This window comes from Zootoca vivipara, chromosome 3 (assembly GCF_963506605.1).
Source record: "Zootoca vivipara chromosome 3, rZooViv1.1, whole genome shotgun sequence".
Classification (NCBI taxonomy): Eukaryota; Metazoa; Chordata; class Lepidosauria; order Squamata; family Lacertidae; genus Zootoca; species Zootoca vivipara.
In genome coordinates this window covers 113,734,482-113,757,449 of record NC_083278.1, presented here as the reverse complement: position 1 = coordinate 113,757,449, position 22,968 = coordinate 113,734,482, and the positions used below count along the sequence as shown (strand labels likewise).

At 46.3% G+C, this 22,968-nt stretch overlaps 1 long non-coding RNA gene across 1 annotated transcript; it reads right to left on the bottom strand.

The window, feature by feature from the left end:
• Positions 1-11,818: 11,818 nt before the first annotated feature.
• On the bottom strand, positions 11,819-13,482 carry LOC132591838 (uncharacterized). The gene is made up of 2 exons (XR_009557254.1): positions 13,237-13,482; positions 11,819-12,014 (listed from the first exon to the last, which is right to left on the bottom strand). It is a non-coding gene; the product is annotated as an uncharacterized LOC132591838 (long non-coding RNA).
• Between the last annotated feature and the right edge of the window lie 9,486 nt (positions 13,483-22,968).

Sequence of the window (22,968 nt, the reverse complement as noted above, 5' to 3'; positions counted from 1 at the left end):
GAAGGGGCAAATAAGGGGGGGAGACCCATCCCCCCAACTCCGGAATTACGCAGAAAGAGGAGGGGAAAGAGGATAGGGCTGCCAAAGCTTTTGTGTTGGAGAAAGACGCGCCAAAAGCCATTCGGAGGTTCTGAAACCGAATGACCACATCGCTCCGTGTAAATAGCAATGACTTCAGCACTGTAAATACGCAGCACCAATAAAAGAATAAAATGCAGAGCTGTGTAGCGTCGTTACTCTGAAGTAGCCTGCTCCGGCCACTGTGACAGCAACCTCCGAATCTTTTTTGGGCTACTTTGGAGTTGCCGGGATGAGTGTGTCAGAGGCGGAGAAATGGCGGCAGATCGCGGAGAAAGCCCAGCAAGACCTCCAGCAGCTGGCGCAGCAGGCGCAGGGGGTATTAAAGGCAGCTAAAGAAGAAACCAAGAAGGTCCAGGACGACCGGCTACAACTTGCGGAACAGGTGAGAGCACTTCAGGAAAGAGAGCAGCAATTAAGGGCGGTGGCGGTAGACCTCCAAAACAAGCTGGATGCAGAGAAAGACAAGGCTTTGGGAGCGATTCTGTTGCAACTGGACGCCAACAGAGAGTGCAGACCCTGTGCCTTCTTCTCCAGGAAGCTGACCCAGCCAGAACGCAACTACACAGTGTTTGATAGGGAACTTCTCGCGATCCACGCTGCGTTCCAGCACTGGCGACACTTCCTGGTGGGCGCCAAGCACCCCATCCAGGTGTGCACAGACCACAAGAACCTGGAGTTCTGGAGAACTGCCAGGGTGCTCAACCAGCGGCAGATACGGTGGGCAGAGTTCTTCTCGAACTTCAACTTCTCCATCCACTACATCCCGGGGGAGCAGAATGTCAGGGCGGATGCCCTCTCCCGCAAGCCAGAGTACATGGAGGAGGAGTCGCCACCAGCACCCAGGCACATTTCCCCCCCGTCAGCATGGTCCTGCGGAGCAGCAGTGGTGAGCGAGGCAGAACTCACAGCACTGACAGCAGCGGATGAATTTGCCACCCGCATCTTCAGAGAACTGAGAGGGGGGAGGGAGCAGGCAAAAGACTTCACAGACCGCAGGGGGCTGCTTTTCTACAAGGGTGCACTGTACCTGCCCACCACCCAGCTTAGACGTAAGGTCCTCAAGCAGATGCACGACAACCCAACGGCGGGTCATTTTGGAAGGGACAAAACCGCTCACCTAGTCATGAGACATTTCTGGTGGCCAGGGGTGCGGGAAGATGTTAGAGACTATGTACGGGGCTGTGACACCTGCCAACGAGCAAAGGTGGTCAGAGCAGCACCAGCAGGGTTGCTGGAGCCATTAGCCACCCCGCACAGGCCGTGGGAAGTAGTGTCAATGGACTTCATCACAGACCTGCCGTCGTCCAGAGGCAAGACCGCAGTGTTGGTGGTGGTGGACCTTATGTCCAAAATGTGGCCATTTTATACCGTGTGCCAGGGCGGTCTCTGCAGAAGAGACAGCCAAACTGTTTGTTGACCACGTATTCAGATTGCATGGATTACCTTTAAGAGTTATTTCAGATAGAGGCCGCCAATTTGTTTCCAGGTTCTGGAGGCGGCTCATGAACCTCCTGCAGGTGGAGGTTAGCTTGTCGACGGCTCGGCACCCGCAGACCAATGGACAGGCGGAGAGGGTCAATGCCATTCTACAGCAGTACCTGAGATGCTACGTCAGCCAGAGGCAAACGGACTGGGTGGATCGCCTGCCACTGGCAGAATTTGCCTACAACAATGCGGTGCACGTCTCCACAGGGGTGTCGCCCTTTAAGGCCAACTACGGGCGCGACCTCAGATCTTTCCCGGAGAGGGAGGGGGAGGAGGAGGAGGAGGGCCCGCAGGCAGAGGATTGGGCAGAGGAGCTGGAGACGGTGCACCAGCAGCTCAGAGAACACTTGGAGAGGGCCAAGGAAGCGTACAAAAAGGGGGCAGATCGCCACAGGCGACAAGGGGAGGTCATCAGGGTGGGGGACAAGGTTTGGTTGTCCTCGGAGGGCCTTCCCACCAGAGGGAGGTGCAAGAAGCTGGCACCCAGAAGGTTGGGCCTTTCACGGTCACGCAGCAGGTAAACCCGGTGGCATACAGGCTGGCACTGCCAGAGGACATGAGGGTGCATCCAGTGTTTATAATAATAATAATAATAATTTATTATTTATTCCCCGCCCATCTGGCCGGGTTCCCCCAGCCACTCTGGGCGGCTTCCAAAAAAACAGAAATTCTAAAATACAGAAATCCATCAAACATTAAAAGTTTCCCTAAACAGGGCTGCCTTGAGATGCCTTCTAAAGGTCTGGTAATTGTTCTCTTTGACCTCTAGTGGGAGGGCATTCCACAGGGTGGGTGCCACTACCGAGAAGGCCCTCTGCCTGGTTCCCTGTAACTTGGCTTCTCGTAATGAGGGAACCGCCAGAAGGCCCTCGGAGCTGGACCTCAGTGTCCGGGCAGAACGATGGGGGTGGAGACGCTCCTTCAGGTATACCGGACCGAGGCCGTTTAGGGCTTTAAAGGTCAACACCAACACTTTGAATTGTGCTCGGAAACGTACTGGGAGCCAATGTAGGTCTTTTAGGACCGGTGTTATGTGATCTCGGCGGCCGCTCCCAGTCACCAGTCTAGCTGCCGCATTCTGGATTAGTTGTAGTTTCCGGGTCACCTTCAAAGGTAGCCCCACGTAGAGCGCATTGCAGTAGTCCAAGCGAGAGATAACTAGAGCATGCACCACTCTGGAGAGACAGTCAGTGGGCAGGTAGGGACTCAGCCTGCGTACCAGATGGAGCTGATAAACAGCTGCCCTGGACACGGAGTTGACCTGTGCCTCCATGGACAGCTGTGAGTCTAAAATGACTCCCAGGCTGCACACCTGGTCTTTCAGGGGCACAGTTACCCCATTCAGTACCAGGGAGTCCTCCACACCCGCCCGCCTCCTGTCCCCCACAAACAGTACTTCTGTCTTGTCAGGATTCAATCTCAATCTGTTAGCCGCCATCCATCCTCCAACCGCCTCCAAGCACTCACACAGGACCTTCACCGCCTTCACTGGTTCTGATTTAAAAGAGAGGTAGAGCTGGGTATCATCAGCATACTGATGGACACCCAGCCCAAACCCCCTGATGATCTCTCCCAGCGGCTGCATATAGATGTTAAAAAGCATGGGAGAGAGGACAGAACCCTGAGGCACCCCACAAGTGAGCGCCCAGGGGTCTGAACACTCATCCCCCACCACCACTTTCTGAACACGGCCCAGGAGGAAGGAGCGGAACCACTGCATGACAGTGCCCCCAGCTCCCAAGCCCTCTAGACGGTCCAGAAGGATGTTATGGTCGATGGTGTCAAAAGCCGTTGAGAGATCCAGCAGAACCAGGAAACAGCTCTTACCTTTGTCCCTAGCCCGCCGGAGATCATCGACCAGTGCGACCAAGGCAGTTTCAGTCCCATGATGAGGCCTGAATCCTGACTGGAAGGGATCCAAATGGTCCGCTTCTTCCAGGCGTGCCTGGAGTTGTTCCGCAACCACTTGCTCAATCACCTTGCCCAAGAATGGAAGATTTGAGACTGGGCGATAGTTGGCCATATTGGCCGGATCTAAAGATGGTTTTTTAAGAAGCGGTTTAATAACCGCCTCTTTCAGCGGGTCTGGGAAGGCTCCCTCATGGAGAGAAGCATTTACCAGCCCGCGAAGCCCATCGCCCAGCCCTTCCTGGCTAGCTTTTATAAGCCAGGATGGGCAAGGATCAAGGAGACAGGTGGTTGGTTTCATTCGTCTAAGCAGCCTGTCCACATCCTCGGAGGTAACAGATTGAAATTGATCCCACAAAACTTGACTAGACAGGACTCTAGCACTCCCCCGCCCCGGCCCTGCTCCCACGGTGGAGTCTACCTCTTCCCGAATCTGAGCGACTTTATCTGCAAAAAACTTTGCAAAATCATTGCAGGAGATCATGTGGCCCGTACTGGGCCCGGATGGAGCAGGTGGTTCCGCTAAATTGCGAACCACCTGGAAGAGTCTCCTGCTGCTGTTTTCTGCAGATGCGATGGAGACCGTGAAGAAGGTCCTCTTCGCCGTCGCCATTGCCACTTGGTAGGCTCGAAGTTGAGCTCTAGCCCGTGTCCGGTCTGATTCAAAATGAGTTTTCCGCCACCGGCGCTCTAGCCGTCTCAACGACTGTTTCATTGCCCTCAGCGCCGGGGAAAACCACGGGGCTGTCCGGGCTCCATGCAATCTGAGAGGGCGCTTCGGAGCCAGACAGTCAATAGCGCTGGTTAACTCCGCATTCCAGCGGGCCACCAGGGAATCAGCTGAAAGGCCATCGACATGGGATAAAACATCCCCTACCACTCTTTGGAAGCCAATTGGATCCATTAAGTAGCGGGGGCGGACCATCCGAATCGGTCCCACCTCCCTGCAGAGGGGAAGGGTTGCGGAGAAGTCCAGTTGCACCAGAAAGTGATCTGACCATGGCACTTCTTTTGTTTCGCTTTTACTTAATGTCAGATCACCAACATCCATAGAGGTAAACACCAAGTCCAAGGCATGTCCGCGGCTATGAGTTGGGCCAGACTTATTCAGGGACAGCCCCATGGTGGCCATGCTTTCCACGAAGTCCCGAGCGGCTCCTTGTAAGGTCGTGTCGGCATGGATGTTAAAATCCCCTAAGACAACCAAGCTAGGTGTCTCCAGGAGCACATCCGACACGACCTGAAGCAGCTCGGGCAGGGAATCCTTGGTGCAGCGGGGAGGTCGGTACACCAAAAGGAATCCTGTACTGCCCCTATTGCCCAACTTCCAGAACATGCACTCAGAGAACTGGGTCTTCCCAATAGGACGCCTGGTGCAAACTAATGACTTCCTAAAAATCACTGCAACCCCCCCTCCCCGCCCAGATGGCCTGGGTTGCTGTGCATAAGAGAAACCTGGTGGGCAAGCAGTGCCAAGAACGAGCCCATCGGCTTCCTCCAACCAGGTCTCTGTCACACATGCCAGGTCAAATCCTCCATCCACAATCAGGTCGTGAATGGCGGTGGTCTTATTCATCATCGACCTGGCATTGCACAGCAGCACCTTCAGGTCATGTGGGTATCCCTTGCCTATTCCAATATCCGTCCGGTCAGGACCAGACCTGGAGGCAGGGATAGTCCTCAGACAACGACTAAGTCTGCCTCCTCGGTAATGACATGGTCTGGTCTTAGCGTAACTCCTCCTCCTACCCGTGACCACTGAGATCGGTTGTTCCAGTGCACACCCCCCTGTGGAATCTGCCCCAGCCATTTTGCTTGCTGGGACCCCCTCCCGGGCAGCCCTGACCCCTCCCCTTAAAAACAAAATAAAACCTCTGTAAGAAACAGCAAAGAACTCAACAAAAGAAGAACACAAAAAAGAGACAATAAAACAATAAAACCAACAACAATAAAAATTACAAATACACTAAAATTTAACAGATTCCCACACCCAACTAAAAATCCCTCCCACCTACCACCCCAAACACAATAAAACAATAAAACCAAAAACAATAAAAATTACAAATACACTAAAATTTAACAGATTCCCACACCCAACTAAAAATCCCTCCCACCTACCACCCCAAAGAAGATAAAAACATAAAAAATTCTTTAAAAAGCATTTTAAAAAGAACTCTGTGCTGTTTCAAGTTCCCCTGGGCAGCACCAGCAGCAGAGCGGCGGCAGCAGTCCTTTATGAGGCCTTCCAGGCCCCGCCCTAAACCAGGTGGAGAGAGGTAGGGACAGGGCCTGTGGGCACTCACAGCAGGAGAGAGTCCTGGGCAGCACCAGCAGCAGAGCAGCGGCAGCAGTCCTTTATGAGGCCTTCCAGGCCCCGCCCTAGACCAGGTGGAAGGAGGCAGGGACAGGGCCTGTGGGCACTCACAGCAGGAGAGAGTCCTGGGCAGCACCAGCAGCAGAGCAGCGGCAGCAGTCCTTTATGAGGCCTTCCAGGCCCCGCCCTAGACCAGGTGGAAGGAGGCAGGGACAGGGCCTGTGGGCACTCACAGCAGGAGAGAGTCCTGGGCAGCACCAGCAGCAGAGCAGCGGCAGCAGTCCTTTATGAGGCCTTCCAGGCCCCGCCCTAGACCAGGTGGAAGGAGGCAGGGACAGGGCCTGTGGGCACTCACAGCAGGAGAGAGTCCTGGGCAGCACCAGCAGCAGAGCAGCGGCAGCAGTCCTTTATGAGGCCTTCCAGGCCCCGCCCTAGACCAGGTGGAAGGAGGCAGGGACAGGGCCTGAGGGCACTCACAGCAGGAGAGAGTCCTGGGCAGCACCAGTAGCAGAGCAGCGGCAGCAGTCCTTTATGAGGCCTTCCAGGCCCCGCCCTAGACCAGGTGGAAGGAGGCAGGGACAGGGCCTGTAGGCACTCACAGCAGGAGAGAGTCCTGGGCAGCATAGATCGCTGCTGTCGCCGTACAGGGAAAGCAGCAGGCTCCGAGACAGCGAACAAACCCCCGAGGGAGGGGGGGAGAGGGAAGGCAGGGAGCAACTCAATGAGGCCACGGCCATCCTTGATTCACGGAGAGGGGTGAGGGGCCTGGAGTACCTCATGGCATGGGAGGATGCTCCACCGTCACAGAATGAATGGGTCCCAGCGACTCAGATACAGGAGGAATTCCTGGTAGAAGAATTTCACGCCCTCTTTCCCCACAGACCCAAGCCCTGGCACATGGAAAGGGAGGGGGAGGGGGAGGAAGCACGGGAGAGCAGTTCACCATGGCGCTGGGAAGCGGAGTTTGAGGAACCAGAGGACGAGGTATGGGCGTCACCGAGATCCACCCAGTCAGAGGAAGAAGCAGACTGGCAGCACATTTTTACCCCCACCAGCTCTGACGCCATGGACTTTTTGGGATACCCGTCCTCCCAGGCGGAAGGGGGGGGCTCGCAGGACTGGGGGGAGGTGTTCACACCAACGGGCTCGGAAAGTACTGAGTTCTTAAGCTTCCAGTCGTCACCGACACCTGGGGGGGACCTGGGGAGGGGAGAAGGAGAGCTTGGGAGGGGGGTGGATGTGAGGGACAGGGGATATCGCGAAGTCCCTCCCCTCCTGAGTTCAAGCCCATCCCCGAGCACAGGGGAAAGCAGAGAGAGTTCCGATTCCAGTGGGGAAGCAGGAAGTCGTGTCCGAGGCTCAGGCAAGGTAGAGGAGCCAGGGTCCCAGGTGGGACAGGAAGGGGCAAATAAGGGGGGGAGACCCATCCCCCCAACTCCGGAATTACACAGAAAGAGGAGGGGAAAGAGGATGGGGCTGCCAAAGCTTTTGTGTTGGAGAAAGACGCGCCAAAAGCCATTCGGAGGTTCTGAAACCGAATGACCACATCGCTCCGTGTAAATAGCAATGACTTCAGCACTGTAAATACGCAGCACCAATAAAAGAATAAAATGCAGAGCTGTGTAGCGTCGTTACTCTGAAGTAGCCTGCTCCGGCCACTGTGACAGTGTATGTTTTCATTCCACAGTGTGGGACGTGATGGAGACAGGATGTTTTGGTATTCCTGTGTTCCATGAAGTAGGACTGTTGTCCTTTGTTCTTTCTCTTTGCTGTCTGATGAGAAAGAGGAAGGAGCTAAGTCAGAATGCTCCGAGTGTATTATATGTAAATAAAGTATCCATTCTGAAGGAAACCAGCCCTGAGTGCTCGCTGGACGGACAGATCCTGAAGCTGAGGCTCCAATACTTTGGCCACCTCATGAGAAGAGAAGACTCCCTGGAAAGCACCCTGATGTTGGGAAAGATGGAGGGCACAAGGAGAAGGGGACGATAGAGGACGAGATGGTTGGACAGTGTTCTCGAAGCTACCAACATGAGTATGACCAAACTGCGGGAGGCAGTGGAAGACAGGAGTGCCTGGCATGCTCTGGTCCATGGGGTCACGAAGAGTCGGACACGACTAAATGACTAAACAACAACAAAGTAGATTAGCCAAAATGCTGTGCTACTGAGTTCTGTTACTCAAGCTGCAAATACTCTGCAGGATCCCTAAGTGTGCTTATGCCTCTTGGCATCAGTCACTGTGATGTTCAGGCTTCAGAATACTTTTGAAGGTCCTCAACGACCGACCAGGAGGGAGAGAACATGCCAGTCGGGCCTTATTACATTCTTATGTTAGGGTGTGAACTGTTACTTTAGGTCTCAAATGAGATAGGAGATGTATCAGGGTCATAGAAATTTCTGGAAGGATGCCTTTCATATTAAACTTATGCCAGCTTCACTGTTTTAAAAGTCCAGACTAGTAACCCCTGTTACAATAGGGGTACATAAAGGCCTCCATGGCCTCCAAATTTTCCCCTCCCTCCACTGAAACTAGGCTTAAAAGGAGGATTCTTTTGTTGCCAATAGAATAGTTTGCAATCCATCTTTCAATGTGGCGTGTCCCCTTGACATTTTGTCCAGCTTGCAAATGTGCCCGCAGGTCAAAAGAGATTGCCGATCCCTGGTCTATGAGGTTGGCTTACCAGCTTCATGTGCTGACCACACAGGTCCACAATTGTATCTTTAAACAAATATTGCTGTTCTGAGATTTACTCTTTAGTAAGTACTTTACTCTTTTACTCTTTACTCTTTACTCTTTAGAAAGAACACTGATGGTGGGGTGAAAGTCATTGAATGTCTGGTGGGAGGTTTCCAGGGTCTGTTGACCATGTGTCCAGATAATAAAAATATCGTCAACGTATCGTAGGCACAAGAGAGGTTTGAGTGGGTAGGAGTTTAGGAAACGTTGTTCTAAATCTGCCATGAAGATGTTGCCATACTGTGGGGCCATGCGGGTGCCCATGGCTGTGCCACTGATCTGGAGGAACAGGTCATCACCAAATTTGAAGTGGTTGTGGGTAAGGACAAAGTGGCAGAGTTTGGTAGCAAAGTCCACTGTGGTTCTATCTGAAATGGTGTTCCTTATGGCTTGTGCATGCACATAGAATCATAGAATCATAGAATCATAGAGTTGGAAGAGACCACAAGGGCCATCCAGTCCAACCCCCTGCCAAGCAGGAAACACCATCAAAGCATTCCTGACAGATGGCTGTCAAGCCTCTGCTTAAAGACCTCCAAAGAAGGAGACTCCACCACACTCCTTGGCAGCAAATTCCACTGCCAAACAGCTCTTACTGTCAGGAAGTTCTTCCTAATGTTTAGGTGGAATTTTCTTTCTTGTAGTTTGAATCCGTTGCTCCGTGTCCGCTTCTCTGGAGCAGCAGAAAACAACCTTTCTCCCTCCTTTATATGACATCCTTTTATATATTTGAACATGGTTATCATATCACCCCTTAACCTTCTCTTCTCCAGGCTAAACATACCCAGCTCCCTAAGCCGTTCCTCATAAGGCATCGTTTCCAGGCCTTTGACCATTTTGGTTGCCCTCTTCTGGACACGTTCCAGCTTATCAGTATCCTTCTTGAACTGTGGTGCCCAGAACTGGACACAATACTCCAGGTGAGGTCTGACCAGAGCAGAATACAGTGGTACTATTACTTCCCTTGATCTAGATGCTATACTCCTATTGATGCAGCCCAGAATTGCATTGGCTTTTTTAGCTGCTGCATCACACTGCTGACTCATGTCAAGTTTGTGGTCAACCAAAACTCCTAGATCCTTTTCACATGTACTGCTCTCAAGCCAGGTGTCTCCCATCCTGTATCTGTGCCTTTCATTTTTTTTGCCCAAGTGTAGTACTTTACATTTCTCCTTGTTAAAATTCATCTTGTTTGCTTTGGCCCAGTTGTCTAATCTGTTAAGGTCATTCTGAAGTGTGATCCTGTCCTCTGGGGTGTTAGCCACCCCTCCCAACTTGGTGTCATCTGCAAACTTGCTCAGGATTCCCTCAAGCCCATCATCCAAGTCATTGATAAAGATGTTGAACAAGACTGGGCCCAAGACAGAACCCTGTGGCACCCCACTAGTCACTACTCTCCAGGATGAGGAGGAGCCATTGATGAGCACCCTTTGGGTTCGGTCAGTAATCCAGCTACAAATCCACTGAATGGTAGCATTGTCTAGCCCACATTTTACCAGCTTCTTTACAAGAATATCATGGGGCACCTTGTCAAAGGCCTTGCTGAAATCAAGATAGGCTACATCCACAGCGTTCCCTTCATCTACCAGGCTTGTAATTCTGTCAAAAAATGAGATCAGATTAGTCTGACATGACTTATTTTTCAGGAACCCATGCTGACTTTTAGTGATCACAGAGTTTCTTTCTAGGTGCTCACAGACTGTTTGCTTAATGATCTGCTCTAGAATCTTTCCTGGTATTGATGTCAGGCTGACTGGGCGGTAATTGTTTGGGTCCTCTCTTTTCCCCTTTTTGAAAATAGGGACAACATTTGCCCTCCTCCAGTCTGCTGGAACTTCGCCTGTACTCCAGGAATTTTCAAAGATTATTGCCAGTGGTTCTGAAATCACCTCTGCCAGTTCTTTTAATACTCTTGGATGTAGTTCATCTGGCCCTGGAGACTTGAATACATCTAAACTAGCCAAGTATTCTTGTACTACCTCCTTACTTATTCTGGGCTGTGTTTCCCCTGCTGAATCATCTGCTCCATATTCTTCAGGTCGGGCGTTGTTTTCTTTCTTGGAGAAGACTGAGGCAAAGAAGGCATTGAGGAGTTCTGCCCTTTCTCTGTCCCCTGTTTGCATTTCACCATCTTCTCCTCTGAGTGACCCCACTGTTTCCTTGTTTTTCCTTTTGCTACGGACATACCCATAAAAGCCCTTTTTGTTGCTTTTAACCTCTCTGGCGAGCCTGAGTTCATTCTGTGCTTTAACTTTTCTGACTTTGTCTCTACACGTGCTGGCTATATGTTTGAATTCCTCTCTGGAGATTTCCCCCCTTTTCCATTTTTTGTACATATCCCTTTTACATCTTAACTCAGTCAAAAGTTCTTTAGATAGCCAGCCTGGCTTCTTTAGGCACCTTCCATGTTTCCGTCTCATTGGTATTGCCTGAAGTTGTGCTTTTAATATCTCCCTTTTAACAAACTCCCAACCATCATGAACTCCCTTCCCTTTTAGTATTACTGTGAAAGTATTACACATGAAAGCTCATACCAAAATAAAAACTTAGTTGGTCTTTAAGGTGCTACTGAAGGAATTTTTTTATTTTGTTTCGACTCAGACCAACACGGCTACCTACCTGTGACTAGAACTGTTTCATTTCTGGTGATGTTATTGCTGATTTTCTTTTGTTTGGAATTATGGTATTCTGTATTGCTGGCTTTTGCTGTAATAAAACTAAACTGAAACTGAAACTGAACTGTACATGTACATAGCCCTCCTACCTCGCAAGGGTGGAAGGGTGAGTCATGCAAAACCCTATTTCACATTAAAGGGAAAGGCTGGGTGATGAACCACAGTTACAACCTGAATGAGGGTTGTGTATTTAAAATGTTACTGAGGCTCCTAACCATCTGGATTATGTTACAGGAAGTAAGTGAGCTAGCAGTTACAAGCCTTCTAAATAGAGGGCCTCTTCTAAGGCAGTTCCCAGCCATCTGGGTAGTATCTCCAGCAGAATCAGAGAATTATAAGGAACCTCAAAGGCTCAAAGGCAGGAAATCTGCTCATATACCATCCATAACAGGTATCCATTCAGCCTCTTCTCCAAACCCACTAATCAAGGATTGCCTATCATCAACAGTGGCAGTCTCTTGCCCTGTCAACCAAGGCATCCCACTGAGAAGTTTTTTTTTATAATACCTCAGTGAAATGTGTTAATATTGATGAAGTGGTGGCTTTCGGTCATCTGAAACTGCAAATCCTCCACAACAGTCTATTCACATCTCACAAGAACATAAACCCACACAAATTTCCCAGCAACATATTACATTTTATTCAAAATAGTACACAGGGTTGTTGTTGTTGTTGTTGTTTTCCAAAAAAAAAAATCAATTCCAATCAAGTATTTTCTGGAAGCCAAACAACAGCAGATCAATCTATTAATCTGGGTAATATCAGTTGCTGAAATAAGCAAATGTTTCTCTCCACCTTACTCTCCATAAGCTCTGCAGAAAGAAAAAATACATATTCTATGATTACCAGGTTTATGTATTAACACATAAGAGACAGTACACACACACACACACACACACACAGGGGGGGGGGACACTCCATAAGCAACCATTTTTCATGTCACAAAAATGCCATTGACCTGTAGTTTATTCATTTCTACACTTTTTAAAAGGAAAACTTACAAATGACTAAATTTGACTGGACATCCAACTAATATGGAGTTTTAAAATGCCTTGGAGGGGGAAAATGAAAAACAAAACAGCACGTCCACCACTGGATTGGGGCCCACAGGCTGAACAATTCCCCCACCCCTGAGCTCAATACAGTGTGTGCTGAAAAAATGTAGTTTAGTGTTACATGCAAGGTGCCTTGGAATAATTTCCAGTCCAAGGATTGTGATATAAAGTTTTTTTTTTACTTATACTTATTATTTTTTGTTTTTCAGGACATTGAATCATATGTTAGTGGTCTTGGGCTTTAAGACCCATCAACCCCATCAATGCAGATAGGGATGGTGGAATTTGTAGTCCAAAATGTATGGAGGGCACCAGGTTGGAGATGGGTGCACTTTTGCCCGATTTTGTTCACTGTTTGCAAATTGGCAACACAGTTAATTTTTTGGGTGAGAATTCATTAAAAAGCTCCACCATTCCTTTTTTAGGTTCCCCCCAACAAAGAAAAACCTCAACAATTTTTCCCACATACCCCAAAAGCAGCTCAAGAACTCCCCCCCCCAAAAAAACAACTCAACAGTTCTGTCTGAATTTTCACATTTTGAAACATTGCAACCCAAGATTAACTTGTGTTTAATGTTTGATTTTATATAGGATGTAAACTTCTTAGAAGTTATGAACGATAAAGCCATATAAGACTCCTGTTAAATCAAACAAACAAATGAATCCTTTGATTAAACAGTACGTTGTTGCTCTGGCTTTTTATTTCCAACTTATCTAATTTAAAAAATAATGGGGTAAGGGGAGACCCACGAATGCCCTTTTGACCAGTGTGGATGAAAAGTGGTATATAACCACAAATAAATATATAAAAATGTAACCAAGCATTTTTGAAAGATGGAACAGCCAAATCCTTCTCACTCCAAGATGACGAGTGACTTCTGAGAGCATACCATCAGATCATAACATGAGGAACAAAGATGTGAAAACTGAAATATATGTTCCATTAGAGTTCATATATTAGAAAAAATATAAATCTTACGGTAAACAGCATAATGTGCCTTCTCCACATGTTCCTTGGGATGGGTAAGGTGAGTTGCATTTAGACTCATTAGTGCAAAATCCCCCAGTTTTACTGCAAGCTTCAATAGATCGTATGGGATCGCCGTCTTTCATGCATGCATGTCCTAGAGAAAAAGAACATTGTTTGATTAAGGCATTCCTCCATTCTTACTTGATAACTATAGATCACCACCTGCTGCTGCTGCTGCTGCTTTGGAATGGAACGGAATACCCTTTAACCCTCTCATAGTAATACTGAAGTTCAGCATGCATTTTTCCACTGGTTTGCTTTGTGTACTTTTGGGTTGTAGCCTTATTAGCTCATAGGGGTCCTTAAGTTGCGCCCAGGCAGGGACAGGGACAGTCAATAACGACACCGATGGTTGAATCCAGAGAAAGACGTTAATCTCTAATTAGAGAGACTCTTGGTGATCCATGTTTCACGACAAGAGTAAAGAAACACAAATTTGCAAAGATTCTTATACACTTCTTGGACTCCTTCCCCCCTCCTCTGTAAGTAAGTGTGCACGCAAGGGGGTCATAAGTTACAAGTACATATAAGGATATTTCCGTATCCTGTCCTTCTCATAAACACACGCTGACTCAGCAATGCTACCCTGGTGCCAGCCTCAAGCAGCCTTGAGTGTGCCTGATATTTGCGTCATCTCCTGGTGTAGACCTTGAGCATCTCCTGATGCTCCTTGTGCTTTCTGGCAAGGCCATCCTGTCTAGCTGTTGAATGTTTTCATTACACTTTGACACAGAGGCATAGAGGCAAAGAGAAAAGCATTTTAGGGAGAATAGCATTTTAGGAATATGGGGGGGGGGCTAAGCCACACAATCAGAATTATACAATGCAGGCAATGCAAACTATAGGATCAGATTTAGCTCAATAATACGATTAGCAATTTTCTCCCTACATTCCCACCTCTTGTCCTTGGACCGACAGAGCCTTCCGTCGCGTCCCAAGGTACTGGTTGATATTCTCATACCAGGGCTATAAATTGGGGCCTTAGCATTCAATACAATATTTTGCACACATTGCAAAAAGCAGGGGATACACAAGCAAATGAGCAACAAGATTAGCAGAGAAACCACCCTCAATTGGGGAACCAGTCAATCAATCCAGACATATCCCATACATTCCAGGTTTGAACTTGCATATGGCTACTATCTGCTCTGGAAACCACTGATCATTTCCCCCACTATTGAGAGCTTTCTCCTGCAACTGCCGCTCTGTCAGCTGATCATTTTCCTCTCACGGGGTGTGGTGGCAAGCAACTCATAAATCCACATAGGGGGAATTAGCCAGGCAGGGTAGCAGATACCAGGGAACCAGATACCACACATCCTCTTGATAGGACAAGGTAGGCTTTAGTACCGCAGATCCAATATGCCTTTATGTCCCCATGCTGTGATACTGGTGGTGCTTGCACTCTCCCCTCTTCCACTTCCCAAATCAGGGAATTAAGGCTGTGGGTGATGCCATGTTTATGGGTTAGGTCTGAGCTTTCCCCCAAGGATGGTGGTGGCATCGGGCGTCGGGCAAGCAGGCCACAAGGCCGGCACGCTGCTGGGCTGCTACCCGCCCATGGTGGTGGCGGTGGCATTGTGCATCTGGTTACTCTGAGATTGTCCTCCATATGTTCCAAATACTGGGCTATTCAGGTTGGTCTCATTCCATGGCTCCAGCACAGCGCATTCACAGGAGTGCCTGGCGTGCTATGGTCCATGGGGTCACGAAGAGTCGGACACGACTAAACGACTAAACAACAATAACAACAACAATTGGATGTCTAGAAGGAGACCATTTGGGGGGTTGGGCTCTCATTAACTGTTTGGTTACTGTGAGCGATGTCGGCACACAAATAGCCAGTGGGAGCATTATGGTCAGAATCAATCCAGGTGTGATTTAACCATGCCAAAAACAGAAATGCCATTATAGCTCAAAATATGCCCACCCAAAGGCCCATCCATTACTTAAGATGACTTGATGACCTCAGCCAATGCAATCCTATTGGCTAAACTGGGTCACTGCATTGTTTGCCAAAACACATACGGTATATGGAGCAAAATGATGAACAGAAATTTGTATGTTAAGTGAAAATGCACACAAATGTATGTTCACAGCTTTGTGTGGAATCGTTTTTTAAAGAAAATAATAACCAGAGGTTGGCGCAGAAATGCAAGCAGGAGAAATCAGAGAAACCAAAGACCTACAGATTAATTCATCAGAAGGGAAGGGGTTCATATATTGTTCTGCTCATGCTTCCTCTCTTCCAAAGAAGGGTTCGCCTATCCATTCCACACTGCTTTCTTCTACCTGTACGTACTGAGAGATTTTCTCCCCTGAGTTTTCTGTGGATACATATTCACCAGCCCATCCCACTTTGCATTTTGTATGGTGTTAAGAGTTAGATGTCTATCAATGTTCGAGGAACAGGGAACCCATTATTTTAGAAATCCACCTCTCAAACACATCTACACACACCCTTATAAGCTAGGGCAGGCAGCATGGTAAAGAGATGGCTTGAGCAAGACAGGATGATGGACAGGTGGAAGAGTCCAAGGAGGACAGCAGCAATTGTTCAACTGAAACAAGAATGAAGGAGAGGAGTGAGAGGAGATGTGTGTGAAGAGAGAATGAGAGAGATCTAGAAGAGGAGGAGGAGGAGAGAGCAAGGTAGACAAAGAATATAGTCTTCATCTTAATCTTGAGGGGAAAGTCTTCAGCAGAATTGGGGGAGAAGGCTATCTTGGTTATTGAATCCCAATTTATACATTATCTCTGAACATTCTGATTTTGCTGTATGGCTTACCTGGAGAAGCTAAGAGCATCCCTGAAAGGGCAATGATGTAAAAGATGCTGGCCTGCATTGCTGGGAAGTTTGACTGGGAATTTCAAGTCAGAAACCAAGAAAGGGAGACCAAGAGTGTCATCAAAAAGAATGCATGCTCATGTATTTATAGGTCTTCAAATGGCACTTACACGTCAGCCCTAGGATTTAAGATTACCAAAGTAAAGGTTCTGATAGCAAGAAAGTTTTGGTCCAGTGCTCCTCATGAAGTATTGAAGCATCAAAAACAAGTAAAATATAGTAGCTTGTACATTCAGAGTCCAGCCAGCTGGAAACATGATTTTTTATTGTTTTCAATGTCTATAATAAAAAATTAATTGCCTGTATTTTCTTTCCACTGTCTGGCTGCTATAGTCCATTGCTAAAACTAATGAACTGAACTGAAGAGTGCAAGCAGATTAGTACATTGAGCACTTTGTGCCTCTTTTGTCTTAAAACAGGTTGCTATTGGTTTGTTTTCTTATTTTAAAGAACGAGGCAACATTTAGTAACACACAACACTGCAAAAACCTCCCGCTGGGCACAATCTCTGGCTTAGGTTGGTATGCACTTTGGGATAATGGGCAGGTCGGTTTCCGGGCAGTCCTCAGTGACAGGAGCCCAGCACACAAGTCATAATAAACTTGACGATTTATTGCAATACAAACATATTGTCTCGGATGTCTAACCGAATATCCGTGGCTTATGAATCAGTTGACCCTTCTGAAGAATGCTTCCTGGTTCTGCAGAATATCCTGAACCTGTTATTGTTGTTGTTGTTTAGTCGTTTAGTCATGTCCGACTCTTCATGACCCCATGGACCATAGCACACCAGGAACTCCTGTCTTGCACTGCCTGCTGCAGTTTGGTCAAACTCATGTTCGTAGCTTTGAGAACACTGTTCAACCATCTCGTCCTCTGTCGTCCCCTTCGCCTAGTGCCCTCCATCTTTCCCAACATCCGGGTCTTTCCCAAGGATTCTTCTCTTCTCATGAGGTGGCCAAAGTATTGGAGCCTCAACTTCACGATCTGTCCCTCCAGTGAGCACTCAGGGCTGATTTCCTTAAGAATGGATAGGTTTGATCTTCTTGCTATCCATGGGACTCTCAAGAGTCTCCTCCAGCACCATAATTCAAAAGCATCAATTCTTTAGCGATCAGCCTTCTTTATGGTCCAGCTCTCACTTCCATACATCACTACTGGGAAAACCATAGCTTTGACTATACAGACCTTTGTAGGCCAGGTGATGTCTCTGCTTTTTAAGATGCTGTCTAGGTTTTTCATTTCTTTTCTCCAAAGAATCAGGCGTCTTTTAATTTCGTGACTGCTGTCACCATCTGCAGTGATCAAGGAGCCCAAGAAAGTAAAATCTCTCACTGCCTCCATTTCTTCCCCTTCTATTTGCCAGGAGGTGATGGGACCAGTGGCCATGATCTTGGCGTTTTTTATGTTGAGCTTCAGACCATATTTTGCGCTCTCCTCTTTCACCCTCATTAAAAGGTTCTTTAATTCCTCCTCACTTTCTGCCATCAAGGTTGTGTCATCTGCATATCTGAGGTTGTTGATATTTCTTCCGGCAATCTTAATTCCGGCTTGGGATTCATCTAGTCCAGCCTTTCACATGATGAATTCTGCATATAAGTTAAATAAGCAGGGAGACAATATACAACCTTGTCGTACTCCTTTCCCAATTTTGAACCAGTCAGTTGTTCCATATCCAGTTCTAACTGTAGCTTCTTGTCCCACATAGAAATTTCTCAGGAGACAGATGAGGTGATCAGGCAGTCCCATTTCTTTAAGAACTTGCCATAGTTTGCTGTGGTTGACACAGTCAAAGGCTTTTGCATAGTCGATGAAGCAGAAGTAGATGTCTTTTTGGAACTCTCTAGCTTTCTCCATAATCCAGCGCATGTTTGCTATTTGGTCTCTGGTTCCTCTGCCCCTTCGAAATCCAGTTTGCACTTCTGGGAGTTCTCGGTCCACATACTGCTTAAGCCTGCCTTGTAGAATTTTAAGCATAACCTTGCTAGCGTGTGAAATGAGCGCAATTGTGTGGTAGTTGGAGCATTCTTTGGCGCTGCCCTTCTTTGGGATTGGGATGTAGACTGATCTTCTCCAATCCTCTGGCCATTGCTGAGTTTTCCAAACTTGCTGGCATATTGGGTGTAGCACCTTAACAGCATCATCTTTTAAAATTTTAAATAGTTCAGCTGGAATATCATCACTTCCACTGGCCTTGTTATTAGCAGTGCTTTCTAAGGCCCATTTGACTTCAATCTCCAAGATGTCTGGCTCAAGGTCAGCAACCACACTACCTGGAGTGTACGAGACCTCCATTTCTTTCTGGTATAATTCCTCTGTGCATTCTTGCCACCTCTTCTTGATATCTTCTACTTCTGTTAGGTCCTTACCACTTTTGTCCTTTATTATGGTAATCTTTGTACGAAATGTTCCTTGAATAACTCAGAGAAGCTATGAGCTATGCCATGCAGGGCCACCCAAGATGGACAGTTCATAGTGGAGAGTTTTGACTAAACGTGATCCACCTGGAGAAGGAACTGGCAAGCCACTCCAGTATCCCTGCCAAGAAAACTCCATGGACAAAGACAACAGGCATATAAAAGTTATGACGCTGGAAGATGAGCCCCTCAGGTCGGAAGGCACCCAACATGCTACTGGGGAAGAGCGGAGGACAAGTACAAGTAGATTCAGAGCTGATGAAGTGGCTGGGCCAAAGCCGAAAGGTTGCTCAGTTGCGGATATGCCTGGAAGCGAAAGGAAAGTCCGATGCTGTAAAGAAAGATATTGCATAGGAACCTGGAATGTAAGAACCATGGATAATGGTAAGCTGGATGTGGTCAAAAATGAGATGGCAAGAATAAATATTGACATCCTGGGCATCAGTGGGTGAATTCAGTTCGGATGACTATCGTATCTACTACTGTGGTCAAGAATCCCGTAGAAGAAATGGAGTGGCCCTCATAGTCAACAAAAGAGTGGCAAAAGCTGTAATGGGATGCAATCTCAAAAATGACAGAATGATCTCGATACGAATCCAAGGCAGACCGTTTAACATCACAGTAATCCAAGTTTATGCACCAACAACCGGTGCTGAAGAAAGTGAAATTGACCAATTATATGAAGACTTACAACACCTTCTAGAAATGACACCAAAGAAGGATGTTCTTCTCATTACAGGGGATTGGAATGCTAAAGTAGGGAATCAAGAGATAAAAGGAACAACTGGCAAGTTTGGCCTTGGAGTTCAAAATGAAGCAGGGCAAAGGCTAATAGAGTTCTGTCAAGAGAACAAGCTGGTCATCACAAACACTCTTTTCCAACAACACAAGAGATGACTCTACACATGGATATCACCAAATGGGCAGCATCGAAATCAGATCCTGAACCTATGACCCTTAAATTTCTGGGTTTGCTTCCTGTCTAATACCTTTGCCATACATCTCATAGGTCTGCAAATGGCACTTGCACATCAGCACTCAGATTTAATATTCTCAAAGTAATGGATGTGATAGCACACTGTATCGAGGTCAGGGGTGGGGGAATTGTTCAGCCTGAGGGCCCCAATCCAGTTTTGGACGTGCTGTTATGTTTTTCATTTCCCCCTCCAAAGCATTTTAAAAGTCCATATTAGTTGGATGTCCAGTCAAATTTGCTCATTTGTAAGCTTTCATTTGAAAATTTGTAGAAATTAATAAACTGCAGGTCATTGGCATTTTTGTGACATGAAATTTTGTTGCTTATCGAGTGTCCCCCCTCCATACGTTTGTGTGTGTGTGTGTGTGTGTGTGTGCTGTCTCTTATGTGTTAACACATAAACCTGGTAATCACAGTATATGTATTTTTTCTTTCTGCAGATTTGGTTCAGGGTAAAGTGGAGAGAAACATTTGCTTATTTCAGCAACTGATATTACCCAGATTAATAGAGTGATCTGCTGTTGTTTGGCTTCAAGAAAATACTTGAGTGGAATCGATTTTTTTTTTAAGAAAACAACAACAACCCTGTGTACTATTTTGAATAAAATGCAATATGTTGCTGGAAAATGTTTGTGGGTTTATGTTCTTGTGAGATGTGAATACACTGTTGCGGAGGATTTGTAAAATTTTAGAAAGCTTTTTATTTGTAAAGATAAGGAAACCATATGATTGTTCTCTATGGGTATACCAAAAATTCTGATCAAGTTTTCTACCAACACTCCCCATTGCTACCAAAGCGATTTAAATGCTATTTGGCTATCAGATGACCAAAAGCCACCACTTCATCAATATTAACACATTTCACTGAGGTATTATGAAAACTTCTCAATGGGATGCTTTGGTTGACAGGGCAACAGACTTCCACTGTTGATGATAGGCAATCCTTGATTAGTGGGTTTGGAGAAGAGGCTGAACGGATGGATACCTGTTATGGATGGTATATGAGCAGATTTCCTGCCTTTGGGCCTTTGAGGTTCCTTATAATTCTCTGATTGTGCTGGAGATACTACCCAGGAATCCCAGATGGAAGAAGGAGGTGCAGAACTGCCCTTAGAAGAGGCCCTCTATTTAGCAGGCTTGTAACTGTATATAACAAAGATACTAGTTCACTACTTCCTGTAACATAATCCAGATGGCTAGGGCTATGTACAGGTTATAAGCTTTGACTGATACCTGTTGCTATGGGAAGTTCCTATCTGTGTTAAACCTGCTCTGCATTTTAGTTCCAACTCCAGTAGTTATTCAGGAGCCCAGCCACATGGTAGAAATTATTATTATTATTATTATTATTATTATTATTATTATTATTATTATATTATTATAACTTTTTATATTCATACTTAGATGCCAATGGTGAAACAGCATCCCCCACCACCCAAACACACATTAGGATTACCCCTGAGAAATGTCAATACTTTTTAAAGATTTTATTTTATTTTTGATTGGGCAAGGTGAAGAAGGCCAGTCCACATGGCTGAAGCCTGAAGGTGATCTCAAATACTACAGAAAGAGAGAAAGACCACAGCAGAACACATATTCTGTCTTCTCAGAGACTTGGTGTCCTTGGCTTCTCCAAAACTTAATGTCCAAGACTTACTGTTCAAGACTTAGCATATACTTACAGGTAAGCTTTTGGGATTAATGTCCCTTTGAGAAGGAGAATGATGAAAGAAAACCACAGTGCCTTATTCTTCAAGAGATAAGGTGTTCCAGGGAAAGAAAGCACTGTGCAGTACATTGGCTGAAGGAACTTTTCCGTGTTCCCTGGATAGAGAGATAAATTGCTTATTACTCATTTTAAGGACCCTGAACCATTCCTGTCTCACCCCTCCTGACTGTATGTGGCGAAGCTAAAATTTGTACCATGCACCTGGGCAATGGAGTACAACTAATGGGATTTCACTCTTGTTGCTGTGATCCCAAAATGAGGATTTTAAATATTTTTAATGCTTCTCCTTCATATGGAAAGTGCCCAGGGGCACACAATAGCATCACAGCATGATTTACAGGAATCATGCTTTCCTGAGATGAAGAAAAATCTTGGAAAAATTACTGAGGCAATAAGGGGTCCATGGCTGCGGTCTATACATATTCTTCATTTGGTAGGAAGAGGCACAAAATGAGGTGCAACTTTGGTGATTTCCTCCACTATTCTCTGAAGAGACCATTGCAGCTTACCTTGTTGCCACTGCTTGCATTTATTCAGTGGACTTAGCTTGCAATATTTGTAGTCTTCTACTACTTTGTACATGCTTACATCATTGCTTCTATGATTGCTAAACTGGGTTTCTGTTGCTTTTAACAATAAACCAAATGAGGAAGGAAGGAGATAAACCTTGTCATTGAATATATCAGCTCCATTTCCATTTTCTAGAGCAGCACCAGGGGTCCAACACCCAGAGAGGATAATGAGAGCCTCTGAATACCACTTGTTGATGAGGCACACTGCTGTGGTTATCTTTTGTTGGTGGGTTTCCCAGGGACATCTGGCAGGCCACTGTCAGAACAGGATCATGGATAAATCTTTGGTCTCATCCAACAAGGGTCTCCTTTTGGTCACATCTTCTTGCTAGTCAGGGGAGCAGTGGTGCCAGAAAACCTGAGGCCTGCCTCATGAACCGAAAGTGCACACCAAACTAATCCAGATATGGATGTGATAGCAGGAAGCCTAGGTCCAGTGGTCCTCATTAAGTCTTGGCACAGTGAAAAGAAGTAAAATACAGGATCTAGTACATTCAGAGTCCAGCCAGCTCGGACCATGATTTTTATTGTTTTAAATGTCTTTTGAAAATTAAATTGCCTGTAATTTCCCCTGTTTCTGGATGCTATAGTCCATGACTAAAACTAATGAACTGAATGGAACTGAACAGTGCATGCAAATTAGTACATTGAGCACTTTGCGCCTCTTTGTCTTAAAACAAGTTGTTTTTCTTTCTTTTCTTTTCTTTAAGTACGTATAAGGCCACATTTACAAAAATGCAGCAGTTTATTTCTTTTTTAAATAATTTTTATTAGGTTTTTAAACAAATTTTAACACATTCAAAAAAACTCAAATTACATTTTACATACTCAATATACCCGCCCCCCGCCCCCGCGTGACTTCCCCCAACTTCCCTTTCTGGTTAGTTTTATATCCCTTCTGTAATAAAAATAACTTATTTCTTAATCTGTACTTGGTCTCTTAGTCCTTATTTATATTTACTATTTGTATTTGTCCATTGTAAGTGTATTACTCAAATCCTACAAGTGAGTTCATTTCAATCATTTTTGAAGTCATTATTGTCTTTGTCTTTAAGTCTTTCAGTTAGCTTCACCATTTCCACGTATTCCATTAACTTTTCTTGCCATTGTTCTTTCGTTGGTATTTCATCGCTTTTCCA